Source organism: Calliopsis andreniformis, chromosome 11 (assembly GCF_051401765.1).
Source record: "Calliopsis andreniformis isolate RMS-2024a chromosome 11, iyCalAndr_principal, whole genome shotgun sequence".
Classification (NCBI taxonomy): domain Eukaryota; kingdom Metazoa; phylum Arthropoda; class Insecta; order Hymenoptera; family Andrenidae; genus Calliopsis; species Calliopsis andreniformis.
In genome coordinates, this window is record NC_135072.1 from 17,013,921 (window position 1) to 17,036,301 (window position 22,381).

Below are 22,381 nucleotides of genomic sequence, written 5' to 3' on the forward strand. Positions count from 1 at the left end.
TGCTTCGGGCGTTGACTTCTTTGGCCCTAACAATTCGATCTGGAGGAGCAACGCCCTAGAGGGAAGCCTAGGTTGCCTGGAACGTAGAAATGACCATCACTTTCGCACGGGTTGCAATTATTCCTGTTATAGGATGGAAAGACTGTTGTATTTTTATTGCATTTTATGCTTCTGGCGTTCACTTCTTAGGCCCTAACTATTCGATCTGGAGGAACAACGCCCTAGGGTGAAGCCTAGGTTGCCCGGAACGTAGAAATGACCATAAGTTTCATAATGGTTGCAATTATTCGTTTTATACAATGGAAAAACTGTTGTATTTCTATTGTATTTTATGCTTCGGGCGTTGACTTCTTAGGCCCTAACACTTCGATCTGGTGGAGCAACGCCCTACAGTGAATCCTAGGTTGCCCGGAACGTAGATATGACCATAACCTTCACACATGTTGCAATTCTTCGTTTTATACGGTGTAAAGGCTGTTGTACTTATTTTGTATTTTATTCTTCTGGTGTTGACTTCTTAGGCCCTAACTGTTTGATCTGGTGGAGCAACGCCCTAGAGTGAAGCCTAGGTTGCCCGGAACGAAGAAATGACAATTACTGTCACACTGATTGCAATTATTCGTTTTTTACGATGGAAAAGCTGTTGTATTTATATTGTATTTTATGCCACTGGCGTTGACTTCTAAGGCCCTAGCTATTCGATCTAGTGGAGCAACGCCCTGGAGTGAGGCCTAGGTTGCCCGGAACGTAGAAATGACCATCACTTTCAAACTGGTTGCAATTACTCCTGTTATACGATGCAAAAACTGTTGTATTTTTATTGCATTTTATGCTTCGGGCGTTGACTTCTAAGGCCCTAACTATTCAATCTGTTGGAGCAACGACCTAGAGTGAAGCCTAGGTTGCTCAGAATGTAGAAATGACCATAACTTTCACACTGGTTGCGATTATTCGTTTTATACGATGGAAAAACTGTTGTATTTATATTGTATTTTGTGCTTCTGGCGTTCACTTCTTAGGCCCTAACTATTCGATCTGGTGGAACAACGCCCTAGGGTGAAGCCTAGGTTGCCCGGAACGTAGAACATACCATTACCTTCACACTGGTTACAATTGTTCCTGTTATACGATGGAAAAACTGTTGCACCTTTATTGTATTTTATCCTTCTGGCGTTAAATTCTAAGTCCCTAGCTATTCGATCTGGTGGTGCAACGCCCTAGAGTGAAACATAGGTTACCCGGGACGTAGAAATGACCAGTACTTTCACACTGGTTGCAGTTATTCGTTTTATCCAATGGAAAAACTGTTCTATTTATTTTGCATTTTATGCTTCGGGTGTTGACTTCTAAGGCCCTAGCTATTCCATCTGGTGGAGCAACACCCTAGTGTGATGCCTGGGTTGCCCGGAACGTAGAAATGACAATTACTTCCACACTGTATGCAAATATACATTATATACGATGGAAAAGCTGTTGTACTTATATTGTAATTTATGCTTCTTGCGTTGACTTCTTAGGCCGTAACTGTTTGATCTGGTGGAGCACCGCCCTAGAGTGAAGCCTAGGTTGCCCGGAACGTAGAACATACCATTACCTTCACATTGGTTACAATTATTCCTGTTATACGATGGAAAAACTGTTGCACATTTATTGTATTTTATGCTTCTGGCGTTGACTTCATAGGCCCTAACTATTCGATCTGGTGGAGCAACGTCCTAGAGTGAAGCCTAGGTTGACCGGAACGTAGAAATGACCATAACTTTCACACTGGTTACCATTATTCGTTTTATACGATGGAAAAGCTGTTGAATTTATATCGTATTTTATGCTTCTGGCGTTGACTTCTTAGGCCCTAACTATTCCATCTGGTGGAACAACGCCCTATGGTGAAGCCTAGGTTGCCCGGAACGTAGAAATGACTATTACTTTCACACTGTTTGCAATTATTCCTTTTATACGATGCAAAAGCTGTTGTATTTATATTGTATTTTATGCCTCTGGCGTTGACTTCTAAGGCACTAGCTATTCGATCTAGTGGAGCAACGCCCTAGAGTGAAGCCTAGGTTGCCCGGAACGTAGAAATGACCATCACTTTCAAACTGGTTGCAATTAATCCTGTTATACGATGGAAAAACTGTTGTATTTTTATTGCATTTTATGCTTCGGGCGTTGACTTCTAAGGACCTGACTATTCAATCTGTCGGAGCAACGCCCTAAAGTGAAGCCTAGGTTGCTCGGAATGTAGAAATGACCATAGCTTTCACACTGGTTGCAATTATTCGTTTTATACGATGGAAAAACTGTTGTATTTATATTGTATTTTATGCTTCTGGCGTTAACTTCTTAGGCCCTAACTATTCGATCTGGTGGAACAACGCCCTAGGGTGAAGCCTAGGTTGCCCGGAACGAAGAAATGACCATAACTTTTACACTGGTAGCAATTATTCGTTTTATACGATGGAAAAACTGTTGTATTTATATTGTATTTTATGCTTCTGGCGTTCACTTCTTAGGCCCTAACCATTCGATCTGGTGGAACAACGCCCTAGGGTGAAGCCTAGGTTGCCCGGAACGTAGAAATGACCATAACTTTTACACTGGTAGCAATTATTCGTTTATTACAATGGAAATACTGTTGTATTTATATTGTATTTTATGCTTCTGGCGTTGACTTCTTAGGCCCTAACTATTCGATCTGGTGGAGCAATGCCTCAGAGTTAAGTCTAGGATGCCCGAAACGCCTAAATGATCATTACTTTCACGCTTGTTGCAATTATTCCTGTTATACGATGAAAAGACCGTTGTATTTTTATTGTATTTTATGCTTCAGGCGTAGGCTTCTAAGGCCGTAGCTATTGGATATGGTGGAGCACCGCCCTAGAGTGAAGCCTAGGTTGCTCGGAATATAGAAATGACCATAACTTTCACTCTGGTTGCAATTATTCGTTTTCTACGATGGAAAAACTGTTGTATTTATATTGTATTTTATGCTTCTGGCGTTCACTTCTTATGGCCTAACTATTCGATCTGGTGGAACAATGCCCTAGGGTGAAGCCTAGGTTGCCCGGAACGTAGAAATGACCATAACGTTTACACTGGTAGCAATTATTCGTTTTATACAATGGAAAAGCTCTTGTATTTATATTGTTATTTATGCCTCTGGCGTTGACTTCTAAGGCCCTAGCTATTCGATCTAGTGGAGCAACGCCCTAGAGTGAAGCCTAGGTTGCCCGGAACGCAGAAATGACCATCACTTTCAAACTGGTTGCAATTAATCCTGTTATACGATGGAAAAACTGTTGTATTTTTATTATATTTTATGCTTCGGGCGTTGACTTCTAAGGCCCTGACTATTCAATCTGTTGGAGCAACGCCCTAGAGTGAAGCCTAGGTTGCTCGGAATGTAGAAATGACCATAGCTTTCACACTGGTTGCAATTATTCGGTTTATACGATGGAAAAACTGTTGTATTTATATTGTATTTTATTCTTCTGACGTTCACTTCTTAGGCCCTAACTATTCGATCTGGTGGAACAACGCCCTAGGGTGATGCCTAGGTTGCCCGGAACGTAGAAATGACCATATCTTTTACACTGGTAGCAATTATTCGTTTTATACAATGGAAAAACTGTTCTATTTATTTTGTATTTTATGCTTCGGGCGTTGACTTCTAAGGCCCTAACTGTTTGATCTGGTGGATCAGCGCCCTAGGGTGAAGCCTAGGTTGCCCGGAACGTAGAAATGACCATTACTTTCACACTGTTTGCAATTATTCCTGTTATAAGATGGAAAAACTTTTGCACCTTTATTGTATTTTATGCTTCTGGCGTTGACTTCATAGGCCCTAACTATTCGATCTGGTGGAGCAACGTCCTAGAGTGAAGCCTAGGTTGACCGGAACGTAGAAATGACCATAACTTTCACACTGGTTACCATTGTTCGTTTTATACGATGGAAAAGCTGTTAAATTTATATCGTATTTTATGCTTCTGGCGTTGACTTCTTAGGCCCTAACTATTCCATCTGGTGGAACAACGCCCTAGGGTGAAGCCTAGGTTGCCCGGAACGTAGAAATGACTATTACTTTCACACTGTTTGCAATTATTCCTTTTATACGATGCAAAAGCTGTTGTATTTATATTGTATTTTATGCCTCTGGCGTTGACTTCTAATGCGCTAGCTATTCGATCTAGTGGAGCAACGCCCTAGAGTGAAGCCTAGGTTGCCCGGAACGTAGAAATGACCATCACTTTCAAACTGGTTGCAATTAATCCTGTTATACGATGGAAAAACTGTTGTATTTTTATTGCATTTTATGCTTCGGGCGTTGACTTCTAAGGACCTGACTATTCAATCTGTCGGAGCAACGCCCTAAAGTGAAGCCTAGGTTGCTCGGAATGTAGAAATGACCATAGCTATCACACTGGTTGCAATTATTCGTTTTATACGATGGAAAAACTGTTGTATTTATATTGTATTTTATGCTTCTGGCGTTAACTTCTTAGGCCCTAACTATTCGATCTGGTGGAACAACGCCCTAGGGTGAAGCCTAGGTTGCCCGGAACGAAGAAATGACCATAACTTTTACACTGGTAGCAATTATTCGTTTTATACGATGGAAAAACTGTTGTATTTATATTGTATTTTATGCTTCTGGCGTTCACTTCTTAGGCCCTAACCATTCGATCTGGTGGAACAACGCCCTAGGGTGAAGCCTAGGTTGCCCGGAACGTAGAAATGACCATAACTTTTACACTGGTAGCAATTATTCGTTTATTACAATGGAAATACTGTTGCATTTATATTGTATTTTATGCTTCTGGCGTTGACTTCTTAGGCCCTAACTATTCGATCTGGTGGAGCAATGCCTCAGAGTTAAGTCTAGGATGCCCGAAACGCCTAAATGATCATTACTTTCACGCTTGTTGCAATTATTCCTGTTATACGATGAAAAGACCGTTGTATTTTTATTGTATTTTATGCTTCAGGCGTAGGCTTCTAAGGCCGTAGCTATTGGATATGGCGGAGCACCGCCCTAGAGTGAAGCCTAGGTTGCTCGGAATATAGAAATGACCATAACTTTCACTCTGGTTGCAATTATTCGTTTTCTACGATGGAAAAACTGTTGTATTTATATTGTATTTTATGCTTCTGGCGTTCACTTCTTATGGCCTAACTATTCGATCTGGTGGAACAATGCCCTAGGGTGAAGCCTAGGTTGCCCGGAACGTAGAAATGACCATAACGTTTACACTGGTAGCAATTATTCGTTTTATACAATGGAAAAGCTCTTGTATTTATATTGTTATTTATGCCTCTGGCGTTGACTTCTAAGGCCCTAGCTATTCGATCTAGTGGAGCAACGCCCTAGAGTGAAGCCTAGGTTGCCCGGAACGTAGAAATGACCATCACTTTCAAACTGGTTGCAACTAATCCTGTTATACGATGGAAAAACTGTTGTATTTTTATTATATTTTATGCTTCGGGCGTTGACTTCTAAGGCCCTGACTATTCAATCTGTTGGAGCAACGCCCTAGAGTGAAGCCTAGGTTGCTCGGAATGTAGAAATGACCATAGCTTTCACACTGGTTGCAATTTTTCGTTTTATACGATGGAAAAACTGTTGTATTTATATTGTATTTTATGCTTCTGACGTTCACTTCTTAGGCCCTAACTATTCGATCTGGTGGAACAACGCCCTAGGGTGATGCCTAGGTTGCCCGGAACGTAGAAATGACCATATCTTTTACACTGGTAGCAATTATTCGTTTTATACAATGGAAAAACTGTTCTATTTATTTTGTATTTTATGCTTCGGGCGTTGACTTCTAAGGCCCTAACTGTTTGATCTGGTGGATCAGCGCCCTAGGGTGAAGCCTAGGTTGCCCGGAACGTAGAAATGACCATTACTTTCACACTGTTTGCAATTATACCTGTTATAAGATGGAAAAACTGTTGCACCTTTATTGTATTTTATGCTTCTGGCGTTGACTTCATAGGCCCTAACTATTCGATCTGGTGGAGCAACGTCCTAGAGTGAAGCCTAGGTTGACCGGAACGTAGAAATGACCATAACTTTCACACTGGTTGCGATTATTCGTTTTATACGATGGAAAAACTGTTGTATTTATATTGTATTTTATGCTTCTGGCGTTCACTTCTTAGGCCCTAACTATTCGATCTGGTGGAACAACGCCCTAGGGTGAAGCCTAGGTTTCCCGGAACGTAGAAATGACCATAACTTTTACACTGGTAGCAATTATTCGTTTTATAGAATGGAAAAACTGTTGTATTTATATTGTATTTTATGCTTCTGGCGTTGACTTCTTAGGCCCTAACTATTTGATCTGGTGGAGCAACGCCCTAGAGTGAAGCCTAGGTTGCCTGGAACGTACAAATGACCATCACTTTCACACGGATTGAATTTATTCCTGTTATAGGATGGAAAGACTGTTGTATTTTTATTGCATTTTATGCTTCTGGCGTTCACTTCTTAGGCCCTAACTATTCGATCTAGTGGAACAACGCCCTAGGGTGAAGCCTAGGTTGCCCGGAACGTAGAAATGACCATTACCTTCACACTGTTTGCGATTATTTTCTTTTATACGATGGAAAAGCTGTTGTATTTATATCGTATTTTATGCTTCTGGCGTTCACTTCTATGGCCCTAGCTATTCCATCTAGTGGAGCAACGCCCTAGAGTGAAGCCTAGGTTGCCCGGAACGTAGTAATGACCATCACTTTCAAACTGGTTGCAATTTATCCTGTTATACGATGCAAAAACTGTTGTATTTTTATTGCATTTTATGCTTCGGGCGTTGACTTCTAAGGCCCTAACTATTCAATCTGTTGGAGCAACGACCTAGAGTGAATCCTAGGTTGCTCGGAATGTAGAAATGACCATAACTTTCACACTGGTTGCGATTATTCGTTTTATACGATGGAAAAACTGTTGTATTTATATTGTATTTTATGCTTCTGGCGTTCACTTCTTAGGCCCTAAATATTCGATCTGGTGGAACAACGCCCTAGGGTGAAGCCTAGGTTTCCCGGAACGTAGAAATGACCATAACTTTTACACTGGTAGCAATTATTCGTTTTATACAATGGAAAAACTGTTGTATTTATATTGTATTTTATGCTTCTGGCGTTGTCCTCCTAGGCCCTAACTATTCGATCTGGTGGAGCAACGCCCTAGAGTGAAGCCTAGGTTGCCTGGAACGTACAAATGACCATCACTTTCACACGGATTGCATTTATTCCTGTTATAGGATGGAAAGACTGTTGTATTTTTATTGCATTTTATGCTGCAGGCGTTGACTTCTGAGGCCGTAGCTATTCGATGTGGTGGAAGAACGCCATAGAGTGAAGCCTAGGTTGCCCGTAAAGTAGAAATGACCATAACTTTCATACTGGTTGCAATTATTCGTTTAATACGATGGAAAAGCTGTTGTATTTATATCGTATTTTATGCTTCGGGCGTTGACTTCTTAGGCCCTAACACTTCGATCTGGTGGAGCAACGCCCTACAGTGAAGCCTAGGTTGCCCGGAACGTAGATATGACCATAACCTTCACACAGGTTGCAATTATTCGTTTTATACGGTGTAAAGGCTGTTGTATTTATTTTGTATTTTACTCTTCTGGTGTTGACTTCTTAGGCCCTAACTATTCGATCTGGTGGAACAACGCCGTAGAGTGAAGCCTAGGTTGCCCGGAACGTAGAAATGACCATTGCTTTCACACTGTTTGCAATTATTCCTTTTATACCATGGAAAAGCTGTTGTAGTTATATCGTATTTTATGCTTCTGGCGTTGACTTCTAAGGTCCTAACTATTCGATCTGGTGGAGCAACGCCCTAGAGTGAAGCCTAGGTTGCTCGGAATATAGAAATGACCATAACTTTCACACTGATTGCAATTATTCGTTTTCTACGATGGAAAAACTGTTGTATTTATATTGTATTTTATGCTTCTGGCGTTGACTTCTTTGGCCCTAACAATTCGATCTGGTGGAGCAACGCCCTAGAGTGAAGCCTAGGTTCCCTGGAACGTACAAATGACCATCACTTTCACACGGGTTGCAATTATTCCTGTTATAAAATGGAAAGACTGTTGTATTTTTATTGCATTTTATGCTTCTGGCGTTGACTTCTAAGGTCCTAACTATTCGATCTGGTGGAGCAACGCCCTAGAGTGAAGCCTAGGTTGCTCGGAATATAGAAATGACCATAACTTTCACACTGGTTGCAATTATTCGTTTTCTACGATGGAAAAACTGTTGTATTTATATTGTATTTTATGCTTCTGGCGTTCACTTCTTAGGGCCTAACTATTCAATCTGATGGAACAATGCCCTAGGGTGAAGCCTAGGTTGCCCGGAACGTAGAAATGACCATAACTTTTACACTGGTAGCAATTATTCGTTTTATACAATGGAAAAGCTCTTGTATTTATATTGTAATTTATGCCTCTGGCGTTGACTTCTAAGGCCCTAGCTATTCGATCTAGTGGAGCAACGCCCTAGAGTGAAGCCTAGGTTGGCCGGAACGTAGAAATGACAATTACTTTCACACTGTTTGCAATTATTCCTTTTATACGATGCAAAAACTGTTGTATTTATATCGTATTTTATGCTTCTGGCGTTGACTTCTAAGGACCTAACTATTCGATCTGTTGGAGCAACGCCCTAGACTGAAGCCTAGGTTGCTCGGAATGTAGAAATGACCATAGCTTTCACACTGGTTGCAATTATTCGTTTTATACGATGGAAAAACTGTTGTATTTATATTGTATTTTATGCTTCTGGCGTTCACTTCTTAGACCCTTACTATTCGATCTGGTGGAACAACGCCCTAGGGTGAAGCCTAGGTTGCCCGGAACGTAGAAATGACCATAAGTTTCATAATGGCTGCAATTATTCGTTTTATACGATGGAAAAACTGTTGTATTTCTATTGTATTTTATGCTTCGGGCGTTGACTTCTTAGGCCCTAACTCCTCGATCTGGTGGAGCAACGCCCTACAGTGAATCGTAGGTTGCCCGGAACGTAGAAATGACCATAGCTTTCACACTGGTTGCAATTATTCGTTTTATACGATGGAAAAACTGTTGTATTTATATTGTATTTTATGCTTCTGGCGTTCACTTCTTAGACCCTTACTATTCGATCTGGTGGAACAACGCCCTAGGGTGAAGCCTAGGTTGCCCGGAACGTAGAAATGACCATTACTTTCACACTGTTTGCAATTATTCCTTTTATACGATGGGAAAGCTGTTGTATTTATACTGTATTTTATGCTTCTGGCGTTGGCTTCTTAGGCCCTAACTATTCGATCTGGTGGAGCAATGCCTCAGAGTTAAGTCTAGGATGCCCGAAACGCCGAAATGATCATTACTTTCATGCTTGTTGCAATTATTCCTGTTATACGATGAAAATACCGTTGTATTTTTGTTGTATTTTATGCTTCAGGCGTAGGCTTCTAAGGCCTTAGCGATTCGATATGGTGGAGCACCGCCCTAGAGTGAAGCCTAGGTTGCCCGGAACGTAGAAATGACCATAACTTTTACATTGGTAGCAATTATTCGTTATATACAATGGAAAAACTGTTCTATTTATTTTGTATTTTATGCTTCGGTCGTTGACTTCTAAGGCCCTAAATGTTTCATCTGGTGGAGCAACGCCCTAGAATGAAGCCTAGGTTGCCCGGAACGTAGAAGTGACCATTACTTTCACACTGTTTGCAATTATTCCTTTTATACGATGGAAAAACTGTTCTATTTATTTTGTATTTTATGCTTCGGGCGTTGACTTCTTTGCCCCTAACAACTCGATCTGGTGGAGCAACGCCCTAGAGGGAAGCCTAGGTTGCCTGGAATGTAGAAATGACCATCACTTTCGCACGGGTTGCAATTATTCCTGTTATAGGATGGAAAGACTGTTGTATTTTTATTGCATTTTATGCTTCTGGCGTTCACTTCTTAGGCCCTAACTATTCGATCTGGTGGAACAACGCCCTAGGGTGAAGCCTAGGTTGCCCGGAACGTAGAAATGATCATAAGTTTCATAATGGTTGCAATTATTCGTTTTATACTATGGAAAAACTGTTGTATTTCTATTGTATTTTATGCTTCGGGCGTTGACTTCTTAGGCCCTAACACTTCGATCTGGTGGAGCAACGCCCTACAGTGAAGCCTAGGTTGCCCGGAACGTATATATGACCATAACCTTCACACAGGTTGCAATTATTCGTTTTATACGGTGTAAAGGCTGTTGTATTTATTTTGTATTTTATTCTTCTGGTGTTGACTTCTTAGGCCCTAACTATTCGATCTGGTGGAGCAACGCCCTAGAGTGAAGCCTAGGTTGCCTGGAACGTACAAATGACCATCACTTTCACACTGGTTGCAATTATTCCTGTTATAGGATGGAAAGACTGTTGCATTTTTAATGTATTTCATGCTTCAGGCGTTGACTTCTGAGGCCGTAGCTATTCGATGTGGGGGAGGAACGCCATAGAGTGAAGCCTAGGTTGCTCGGAATATAGAAATGACCATAACTTTCACACTGGTTGCAATTATTCGTTTTCTACGATGGAAAAACTGTTGTATTTATATTGTATTTTATGCTTCTGGCGTTCACTTCTTAGACCCTTACTATTCGATCTGGTGGAACAACGCCCTAGGGTGAAGCCGAGGTTGCCCGGAACGTAGAAATGACCATAAGTTTCATAATGGTTGCAATTATTCGTTTTATACGATGGAAAAACTGTTGTATTTATATTGTATTTTATGCTTCTGGAGTTCACTTCTTAGGCCCTAACTATTCGACCTGGTGGAACAACGCCCTAGGGTGAAGCCTAGGTTGCCCCGAACGTGGAAATGACCATAACATTTACTCTGGTAGCAATTATTCGTTTTATACAATGAAAAAACTGTTCTTTTTATTTTGTATTTTATGCTTCGGGCGTTGACCTCTAAGGCCCTAACTGTTTGATCTGGTGGAGCAACGCCCTAGAGTGAAGCCTAGGTTGCCCGGAACGAAGAAATGACAATTACTTTCACACTCATTGCAATTATTCGTTTTTTACGATGGAAAAGCTGTTGTATTTATATTGTATTTTATGCCTCTGGCGTTGACTTCTAAGGCCCTAGCAATTCGATCTAGTGGAGCAACGCCCTAGAGAGAAGACTAGGTTGCCCGGAACGTAGAAATGACCATCACTTTCAAACGGGTTGCAATTAATCCTGTTATACGATGCAAAAACTGTTGTACTTTTATTGCATTTTATGCTTCGGGCGTTGACTTCTAAGGCCCTAACTATTCAATCTGTTGGAGCGACGCCCTAGAGGGAAGCCTAGGTGACTCGGAATGTAGAAATGACCATAACTTTCACACTGCTTGCAATTATTCGTTTTATACGATGGAAAAACTGTTGTATTTATATCGTATTTTATGCTTCTGGCGTTGACTTCTATGGCCCTAACTGTTTGATCTGGTGGAGCAACGCCCTAGGGCGAAGCCTAGGTTGCCCGGAACGTAGAAATGACCATTACTTTCACACTGTTTGCAATTATTCCTTTTATACGATGGAAAAGCTGTTGTATTTATATCGTATTTTATGCTTCGGGCGTTGTCTTCTAAGGCCTTAACTATTCAATCTGTTGGAGCAACGCCCTAGAGTGAAGCCTAGGTTGCTCGGAATGTAGAAATGACCATAACTTTCACACTGGTTGCAATTATTCGTTTTATACGATGGAAAAACTGTTGTATTTATATTATATTTTATGCTTCTGGCGTTCACTTCTTAGGCCCTAACTATTCAATCTGGTGGAACAACGCCCTAGGGTGTAGCCTATTCTGCGCGGAACGTAGAAATGACCATAACTTTTACACTGGTAGCAATTATTCGTTTTATACAATGGAAAAACTGTTGTATTTATATGGTATTTTATGCTTCTGGCGTCTGCTTCTTAGGCCCTAACTATTCGATCTGGTGGAGCAATGCCTCAGAGTTAAGTCTAGGATGCCCGAAACGCCGAAATGATCATTACTTTCACGCTTGTTGCAATTATTCCTGTTATACGATGAAAAGTCCGTTGTATTTTTATTGTATTTTATGCATCAGGCGTAGGCTTCTAAGGCCGTAGCTATTCGATATGGTGGAGCACCGCCCTAGAGTGAAGCCTAGGTTGCCCGGAACGTAGAAATGACCATAACTTTTGCACTGGTAGCAACTATTCGTTTTATACGATGGAAAAGCTGTTGTATTTATATTGTATTTTATGCTTCTGGCGTTCACTTCTTAGGCCCTAACAGTTTGATCTGGTGGAGCAACGCCCTAGAGTGAAGCCTAGGTTGCCCGGAACGTAGAAATGACCATTACTTTCACACTGTTTGCAATTATTCCTTTCATACGATGGAAAAACTGTTCTATTTATTTTGTATTTTATGCTTCGGGCGTTGACTTCTAAGGCCCTAACTATTCGATCTGCTGGAGCAACGCCCTAGAGTGAAGCCTAGTTTGCCCGGTACGTAGAAATGACCATCACTATCAAACTGGTTGCAATTATCTGTTTTATACGATGGAAAAGCTGTTGTATTTGTATCGTATTTTATGCTTCTGGCGTTCACTTCTTAGACCCTAATTATTCGATCTGGTGGTACAACGGCCTAGGGTGAAGCCCAGGTTGCTCGGAAAGTAGAAATGACCATAGCTTTCACACTGGCAGCAATTATTCGTTTTATACGATGGAAAAACTGTTGTATTTTTATTGCATTTTATGCTTCGGGCGTTGACTTCTAAGGCCCTAACTATTCAATCTTTTGGAGCAACACCCTAGAGTGAAGCCTAGGTTGCTCGGAATGTAGAAAAGATCATAACTTTCACACTGGCTGCAATTATTCGTTTTATACGATGGAAAAACTGTTGTATTCATATTGTATTTTATGCTTCTGGCGTTCACTTCTTAGGCCCTAACTATTCAATCTGGTGGAACAACGCCCTAGGGTGAAGCCTAGGTTGCCCGGAACGTAGAAATGAACATAACTTTTACACTGGTAGCAATTATTCGTTTTATACAATGGAAAAACTGTTGTATTTATTTGGTATTTTATGCTTCTGGCGTTGACTTCTTAGGCCCTAACTATTCGATCTGGTGGAGCAATGCCTCAGAGTTAAGTCTAGGATGCCCGAAACGCCGAAATGATCATTACTTTCACGCTTGTTGCAATTATTCCAGTTATACGATGAAAAGACAGTTGTATTTTTATTGAATTTTATGCTTCAGGCGTACGTTTCTAAGGCCGTAGCTATTCGATATGGTGGAGCACCGCCCTAGAGTGAAGCCTAGGTTGCCCGGAACGTAGAAATGACCATAACTTTTACACTGGTAGCAATTGTTCGTTTTATACGATGGAAAAGCTGTTGTATTTATATTGTATTTTATGCTTCCGGCGTTCACTTCTTAGGCCCTAAGTGTTTGATCTGGTGGAGCAACGCCCAAGAGTGAAGCCTAGGTTGCCCTGAACGTAGAAATGACCATTACCTTCACACTGTTTGCAATTATTCATTTTATACGATGGAAAAGCTGTTGTATTTATATTGTATTTTATGCTTCTGGCGTTCACTTCTTAGGCCCTAACCATTCGATCTGGTGGAACAACGCCCTAGGGTGAAGCCTAGGTTGCCCGGAACGTAGAAATGACCATCACTTTCAAACTGGTTGCAATTAATCCAGTTATACGATGGAAAAACTGTTGTATTTTTATTGCATTTTGTGCTTCGGCCGCTGACTTCTAAGGCCCTAACTATTCAATCTGTTGGAGCAACGCCCTAGAGTGAAGCCTAGGTTACCCGGAACGTAGAAATGACCATCACTTTCAAACTGGTTGCAATTATTCGTTTTATGCGATGGAAAAACTGTTGTATTTATATTGTATTTTATGCTTCTGGCGTTGACTTCTAAGGACCTAACTATTCGATCTGGTGGAGCAACGCCCTACAGTGATGCCTAGGTTGCCCGGAACGTAGATATGACCATAACCTTCACACTGGTTGCAAATTATTCCTGCTATACGATGGAAAATCTGTTGTATTTTTATTGCATTTTATGCTTCGGGCATTGACTTCTAAGGCCCTAACTATTCCATCTGGTGGAACAACGCCCTAGGGTGAAGTCTAGGTTGCCCGGAAAGTAGAAATGACCATAACTTTCACACTGGTAGCAATTATTCGTTTTATACGATGGAAAAACAGTTCTATTTATTTTATACTTTATGCTTCGGGCGTTGACTTCTAAGGTCCTAACTATTCGATCTGGTGGAGCAACGCCCTAGAGTGAAGCCTAGGTTGCACGGTACGTAGAAATGACCATCACTATCAAACTGGTTGCAATTATTTGTTTTATACGATGGAAAAGCTGTTGTATTTATATCGTATTTTATGCTTCTGGCGTTGACTTCTTAGGCCCTAACTATTCCATCTGGTGGAACAACGCCCTAGGGTGAAGCCTAGGTTGCCCGGAAAGCAGAAATGACCATAACTTTCATACTGGTTGCAATTATTCGTTTTATATGGTGGAAAAACTGTAGTATTTATATTGTATTTTATGCTTCGGGCGTTGACTTCTAAGGCGCTAACTATTCAATCTGTTGGAGCGACGTCCTAGAGGGAAGCCTAGGTGACTCGGAATGTAGAAATGACCATAACTTTCACACTGCTTGCAATTATTCGTTTTATACGATGGAAAAACTGTTGTATTTATATCGTATTTTATGCTTCTGGCGTTGACTTCTATGGCCCTAACTGATTGATCTGGTGGAGCAACGCCCTAGGGCGAAGCCTAGGTTGCCCGGAACGTAGAAATGACCATTACTTTCACACTGTTTGCAATTATTCCTTTTATACGATGGAAAAGCTGTTGTATTTATATCGTATTTTATGCTTCGGGCGTTGACTTCTAAGGCCCTAACTATTCAATCTGTTGGAGCAACGCCCTAGAGTGAAGCCTAGGTTGCTCGGAATGTAGAAATGACCATAACTTTCACACTGGTTGCAATTATTCGTTTTATACGATGGAAAAACTGTTGTATTTATATTATATTTTATGCTTCTGGCGTTCACTTCTTAGGCCCTAACTATTCAATCTGGTGGAACAACGCCCTAGGGTGTAGCCTATTCTGCCCGGAACGTAGAAATGACAATAACCTTTACACTGGTAGCAATTATTCGTTTTATACAATGGAAAAACTGTTGTATTTATATGGTATTTTATGCTTCTGGCGTCTGCTTCTTAGGCCCTAACTATTCGATCTGGTGGAGCAATGCCTCAGAGTTAAGTCTAGGATGCCCGAAACGCCGAAATGATCATTACTTTCACGCTTGTTGCAATTATTCCTGTTATACGATGAAAAGTCCGTTGTATTTTTATTGTATTTTATGCATCAGGCGTAGGCTTCTAAGGCCGTAGCTATTCGATATGGTGGAGCACCGCCCTAGAGTGAAGCCTAGGTTGCCCGGAACGTAGAAATGACCATAACTTTTGCACTGGCAGCAACTATTCGTTTTATACGATGGAAAAGCTGTTGTATTTATATTGTATTTTATGCTTCTGGCGTTCACTTCTTAGGCCCTAACAGTTTGATCTGGTGGAGCAACGCCCTAGAGTGAAGCCTAGGTTGCCCGGAACGTAGAAATGACCATTACTTTCACACTGTTTGCAATTATTCCTTTTATACGATGGAAAAACTGTTCTATTTATTTTGTATTTTATGCTTCGGGCGTTGACTTCTAAGGCCCTAACTATTCGATCTGCTGGAGCAACGCCCTAGAGTGAAGCCTAGTTTGCCCGGTACGTAGAAATGACCATCACTATCAAACTGGTTGCAATTATCTGTTTTATACGATGGAAAAGCTGTTGTATTTATATCGTATTTTATGCTTCTGGCGTTCACTTCTTAGGCCCTAACTCCTCGATCTGTTGGAGCAACGCCCTAGACTGAAGCCTAGGTTGCTCGGAATGTAGAAATGACCATAGCTTTCACACTGGTTGCAATTATTCGTTTTATACGATGGAAAAACTGTTGTATTTATATTGTATTTTATGCTTCTGGCGTTCACTTCTTAGACCCTTACTATTCGATCTGGTGGAACAACGCCCTAGGGTGAAGCCTAGGTTGCCCGGAACGTAGAAATGACCATAAGTTTCATAATGGCTGCAATTATTCGTTTTATACGATGGAAAAACTGTTGTATTTCTATTGTATTTTATGCTTCGGGCGTTGACTTCTTAGGCCCTAACTCCTCGATCTGGTGGAGCAACGCCCTACAGTGAATCGTAGGTTGCCCGGAACGTAGAAATGACCATAGCTTTCACACTGGTTGCAATTATTCGTTTTATACGATGGAAAAACTGTTGTATTTATATTGTATTTTATGCTTCTGGCGTTCACTTCTTAGACCCTTACTATTCGATCTGGTGGAACAACGCCCTAGGGTGAAGCCTAGGTTGCCCGGAACGTAGAAATGACCATTACTTTCACACTGTTTGCAATTATTCCTTTTATACGATGGGAAAGCTGTTGTATTTATACTGTATTTTATGCTTCTGGCGTTGGCTTCTTAGGCCCTAACTATTCGATCTGGTGGAGCAATGCCTCAGAGTTAAGTCTAGGATGCCCGAAACGCCGAAATGATCATTACTTTCATGCTTGTTGCAATTATTCCTGTTATACGATGAAAATACCGTTGTATTTTTGTTGTATTTTATGCTTCAGGCGTAGGCTTCTAAGGCCTTAGCGATTCGATATGGTGGAGCACCGCCCTAGAGTGAAGCCTAGGTTGCCCGGAACGTAGAAATGACCATAACTTTTACATTGGTAGCAATTATTCGTTATATACAATGGAAAAACTGTTCTATTTATTTTGTATTTTATGCTTCGGTCGTTGACTTCTAAGGCCCTAAATGTTTCATCTGGTGGAGCAACGCCCTAGAATGAAGCCTAGGTTGCCCGGAACGTAGAAGTGACCATTACTTTCACACTGTTTGCAATTATTCCTTTTATACGATGGAAAAACTGTTCTATTTATTTTGTATTTTATGCTTCGGGCGTTGACTTCTTTGCCCCTAACAACTCGATCTGGTGGAGCAACGCCCTAGAGGGAAGCCTAGGTTGCCTGGAATGTAGAAATGACCATCACTTTCGCACGGGTTGCAATTATTCCTGTTATAGGATGGAAAGACTGTTGTATTTTTATTGCATTTTATGCTTCTGGCGTTCACTTCTTAGGCCCTAACTATTCGATCTGGTGGAACAACGCCCTAGGGTGAAGCCTAGGTTGCCCGGAACGTAGAAATGATCATAAGTTTCATAATGGTTGCAATTATTCGTTTTATACTATGGAAAAACTGTTGTATTTCTATTGTATTTTATGCTTCGGGCGTTGACTTCTTAGGCCCTAACACTTCGATCTGGTGGAGCAACGCCCTACAGTGAAGCCTAGGTTGCCCGGAACGTATATATGACCATAACCTTCACACAGGTTGCAATTATTCGTTTTATACGGTGTAAAGGCTGTTGTATTTATTTTGTATTTTATTCTTCTGGTGTTGACTTCTTAGGCCCTAACTATTCGATCTGGTGGAGCAACGCCCTAGAGTGAAGCCTAGGTTGCCTGGAACGTACAAATGACCATCACTTTCACACTGGTTGCAATTATTCCTGTTATAGGATGGAAAGACTGTTGCATTTTTAATGTATTTCATGCTTCAGGCGTTGACTTCTGAGGCCGTAGCTATTCGATGTGGGGGAGGAACGCCATAGAGTGAAGCCTAGGTTGCTCGGAATATAGAAATGACCATAACTTTCACACTGGTTGCAATTATTCGTTTTCTACGATGGAAAAACTGTTGTATTTATATTGTATTTTATGCTTCTGGCGTTCACTTCTTAGACCCTTACTATTCGATCTGGTGGAACAACGCCCTAGGGTGAAGCCGAGGTTGCCCGGAACGTAGAAATGACCATAAGTTTCATAATGGTTGCAATTATTCGTTTTATACGATGGAAAAACTGTTGTATTTATATTGTATTTTATGCTTCTGGAGTTCACTTCTTAGGCCCTAACTATTCGACCTGGTGGAACAACGCCCTAGGGTGAAGCCTAGGTTGCCCCGAACGTGGAAATGACCATAACATTTACTCTGGTAGCAATTATTCGTTTTATACAATGAAAAAACTGTTCTTTTTATTTTGTATTTTATGCTTCGGGCGTTGACCTCTAAGGCCCTAACTGTTTGATCTGGTGGAGCAACGCCCTAGAGTGAAGCCTAGGTTGCCCGGAACGAAGAAATGACAATTACTTTCACACTCATTGCAATTATTCGTTTTTTACGATGGAAAAGCTGTTGTATTTATATTGTATTTTATGCCTCTGGCGTTGACTTCTAAGGCCCTAGCAATTCGATCTAGTGGAGCAACGCCCTAGAGAGAAGACTAGGTTGCCCGGAACGTAGAAATGACCATCACTTTCAAACGGGTTGCAATTAATCCTGTTATACGATGCAAAAACTGTTGTACTTTTATTGCATTTTATGCTTCGGGCGTTGACTTCTAAGGCCCTAACTATTCAATCTGTTGGAGCGACGCCCTAGAGGGAAGCCTAGGTGACTCGGAATGTAGAAATGACCATAACTTTCACACTGCTTGCAATTATTCGTTTTATACGATGGAAAAACTGTTGTATTTATATCGTATTTTATGCTTCTGGCGTTGACTTCTATGGCCCTAACTGTTTGATCTGGTGGAGCAACGCCCTAGGGCGAAGCCTAGGTTGCCCGGAACGTAGAAATGACCATTACTTTCACACTGTTTGCAATTATTCCTTTTATACGATGGAAAAGCTGTTGTATTTATATCGTATTTTATGCTTCGGGCGTTGTCTTCTAAGGCCTTAACTATTCAATCTGTTGGAGCAACGCCCTAGAGTGAAGCCTAGGTTGCTCGGAATGTAGAAATGACCATAACTTTCACACTGGTTGCAATTATTCGTTTTATACGATGGAAAAACTGTTGTATTTATATTATATTTTATGCTTCTGGCGTTCACTTCTTAGGCCCTAACTATTCAATCTGGTGGAACAACGCCCTAGGGTGTAGCCTATTCTGCGCGGAACGTAGAAATGACCATAACTTTTACACTGGTAGCAATTATTCGTTTTATACAATGGAAAAACTGTTGTATTTATATGGTATTTTATGCTTCTGGCGTCTGCTTCTTAGGCCCTAACTATTCGATCTGGTGGAGCAATGCCTCAGAGTTAAGTCTAGGATGCCCGAAACGCCGAAATGATCATTACTTTCACGCTTGTTGCAATTATTCCTGTTATACGATGAAAAGTCCGTTGTATTTTTATTGTATTTTATGCATCAGGCGTAGGCTTCTAAGGCCGTAGCTATTCGATATGGTGGAGCACCGCCCTAGAGTGAAGCCTAGGTTGCCCGGAACGTAGAAATGACCATAACTTTTGCACTGGTAGCAACTATTCGTTTTATACGATGGAAAAGCTGTTGTATTTATATTGTATTTTATGCTTCTGGCGTTCACTTCTTAGGCCCTAACAGTTTGATCTGGTGGAGCAACGCCCTAGAGTGAAGCCTAGGTTGCCCGGAACGTAGAAATGACCATTACTTTCACACTGTTTGCAATTATTCCTTTCATACGATGGAAAAACTGTTCTATTTATTTTGTATTTTATGCTTCGGGCGTTGACTTCTAAGGCCCTAACTATTCGATCTGCTGGAGCAACGCCCTAGAGTGAAGCCTAGTTTGCCCGGTACGTAGAAATGACCATCACTATCAAACTGGTTGCAATTATCTGTTTTATACGATGGAAAAGCTGTTGTATTTGTATCGTATTTTATGCTTCTGGCGTTCACTTCTTAGACCCTAATTATTCGATCTGGTGGTACAACGGCCTAGGGTGAAGCCCAGGTTGCTCGGAAAGTAGAAATGACCATAGCTTTCACACTGGCAGCAATTATTCGTTTTATACGATGGAAAAACTGTTGTATTTTTATTGCATTTTATGCTTCGGGCGTTGACTTCTAAGGCCCTAACTATTCAATCTTTTGGAGCAACACCCTAGAGTGAAGCCTAGGTTGCTCGGAATGTAGAAAAGATCATAACTTTCACACTGGCTGCAATTATTCGTTTTATACGATGGAAAAACTGTTGTATTCATATTGTATTTTATGCTTCTGGCGTTCACTTCTTAGGCCCTAACTATTCAATCTGGTGGAACAACGCCCTAGGGTGAAGCCTAGGTTGCCCGGAACGTAGAAATGAACATAACTTTTACACTGGTAGCAATTATTCGTTTTATACAATGGAAAAACTGTTGTATTTATTTGGTATTTTATGCTTCTGGCGTTGACTTCTTAGGCCCTAACTATTCGATCTGGTGGAGCAATGCCTCAGAGTTAAGTCTAGGATGCCCGAAACGCCGAAATGATCATTACTTTCACGCTTGTTGCAATTATTCCAGTTATACGATGAAAAGACAGTTGTATTTTTATTGAATTTTATGCTTCAGGCGTACGTTTCTAAGGCCGTAGCTATTCGATATGGTGGAGCACCGCCCTAGAGTGAAGCCTAGGTTGCCCGGAACGTAGAAATGACCATAACTTTTACACTGGTAGCAATTGTTCGTTTTATACGATGGAAAAGCTGTTGTATTTATATTGTATTTTATGCTTCCGGCGTTCACTTCTTAGGCCCTAAGTGTTTGATCTGGTGGAGCAACGCCCAAGAGTGAAGCCTAGGTTGCCCTGAACGTAGAAATGACCATTACCTTCACACTGTTTGCAATTATTCATTTTATACGATGGAAAAGCTGTTGTATTTATATTGTATTTTATGCTTCTGGCGTTCACTTCTTAGGCCCTAACCATTCGATCTGGTGGAACAACGCCCTAGGGTGAAGCCTAGGTTGCCCGGAACGTAGAAATGACCATCACTTTCAAACTGGTTGCAATTAATCCAGTTATACGATGGAAAAACTGTTGTATTTTTATTGCATTTTGTGCTTCGGCCGCTGACTTCTAAGGCCCTAACTATTCAATCTGTTGGAGCAACGCCCTAGAGTGAAGCCTAGGTTACCCGGAACGTAGAAATGACCATCACTTTCAAACTGGTTGCAATTATTCGTTTTATGCGATGGAAAAACTGTTGTATTTATATTGTATTTTATGCTTCTGGCGTTGACTTCTAAGGACCTAACTATTCGATCTGGTGGAGCAACGCCCTACAGTGATGCCTAGGTTGCCCGGAACGTAGATATGACCATAACCTTCACACTGGTTGCAAATTATTCCTGCTATACGATGGAAAATCTGTTGTATTTTTATTGCATTTTATGCTTCGGGCATTGACTTCTAAGGCCCTAACTATTCCATCTGGTGGAACAACGCCCTAGGGTGAAGTCTAGGTTGCCCGGAAAGTAGAAATGACCATAACTTTCACACTGGTAGCAATTATTCGTTTTATACGATGGAAAAACAGTTCTATTTATTTTATACTTTATGCTTCGGGCGTTGACTTCTAAGGTCCTAACTATTCGATCTGGTGGAGCAACGCCCTAGAGTGAAGCCTAGGTTGCACGGTACGTAGAAATGACCATCACTATCAAACTGGTTGCAATTATTTGTTTTATACGATGGAAAAGCTGTTGTATTTATATCGTATTTTATGCTTCTGGCGTTGACTTCTTAGGCCCTAACTATTCCATCTGGTGGAACAACGCCCTAGGGTGAAGCCTAGGTTGCCCGGAAAGCAGAAATGACCATAACTTTCATACTGGTTGCAATTATTCGTTTTATATGGTGGAAAAACTGTAGTATTTATATTGTATTTTATGCTTCGGGCGTTGACTTCTAAGGCGCTAACTATTCAATCTGTTGGAGCGACGTCCTAGAGGGAAGCCTAGGTGACTCGGAATGTAGAAATGACCATAACTTTCACACTGCTTGCAATTATTCGTTTTATACGATGGAAAAACTGTTGTATTTATATCGTATTTTATGCTTCTGGCGTTGACTTCTATGGCCCTAACTGATTGATCTGGTGGAGCAACGCCCTAGGGCGAAGCCTAGGTTGCCCGGAACGTAGAAATGACCATTACTTTCACACTGTTTGCAATTATTCCTTTTATACGATGGAAAAGCTGTTGTATTTATATCGTATTTTATGCTTCGGGCGTTGACTTCTAAGGCCCTAACTATTCAATCTGTTGGAGCAACGCCCTAGAGTGAAGCCTAGGTTGCTCGGAATGTAGAAATGACCATAACTTTCACACTGGTTGCAATTATTCGTTTTATACGA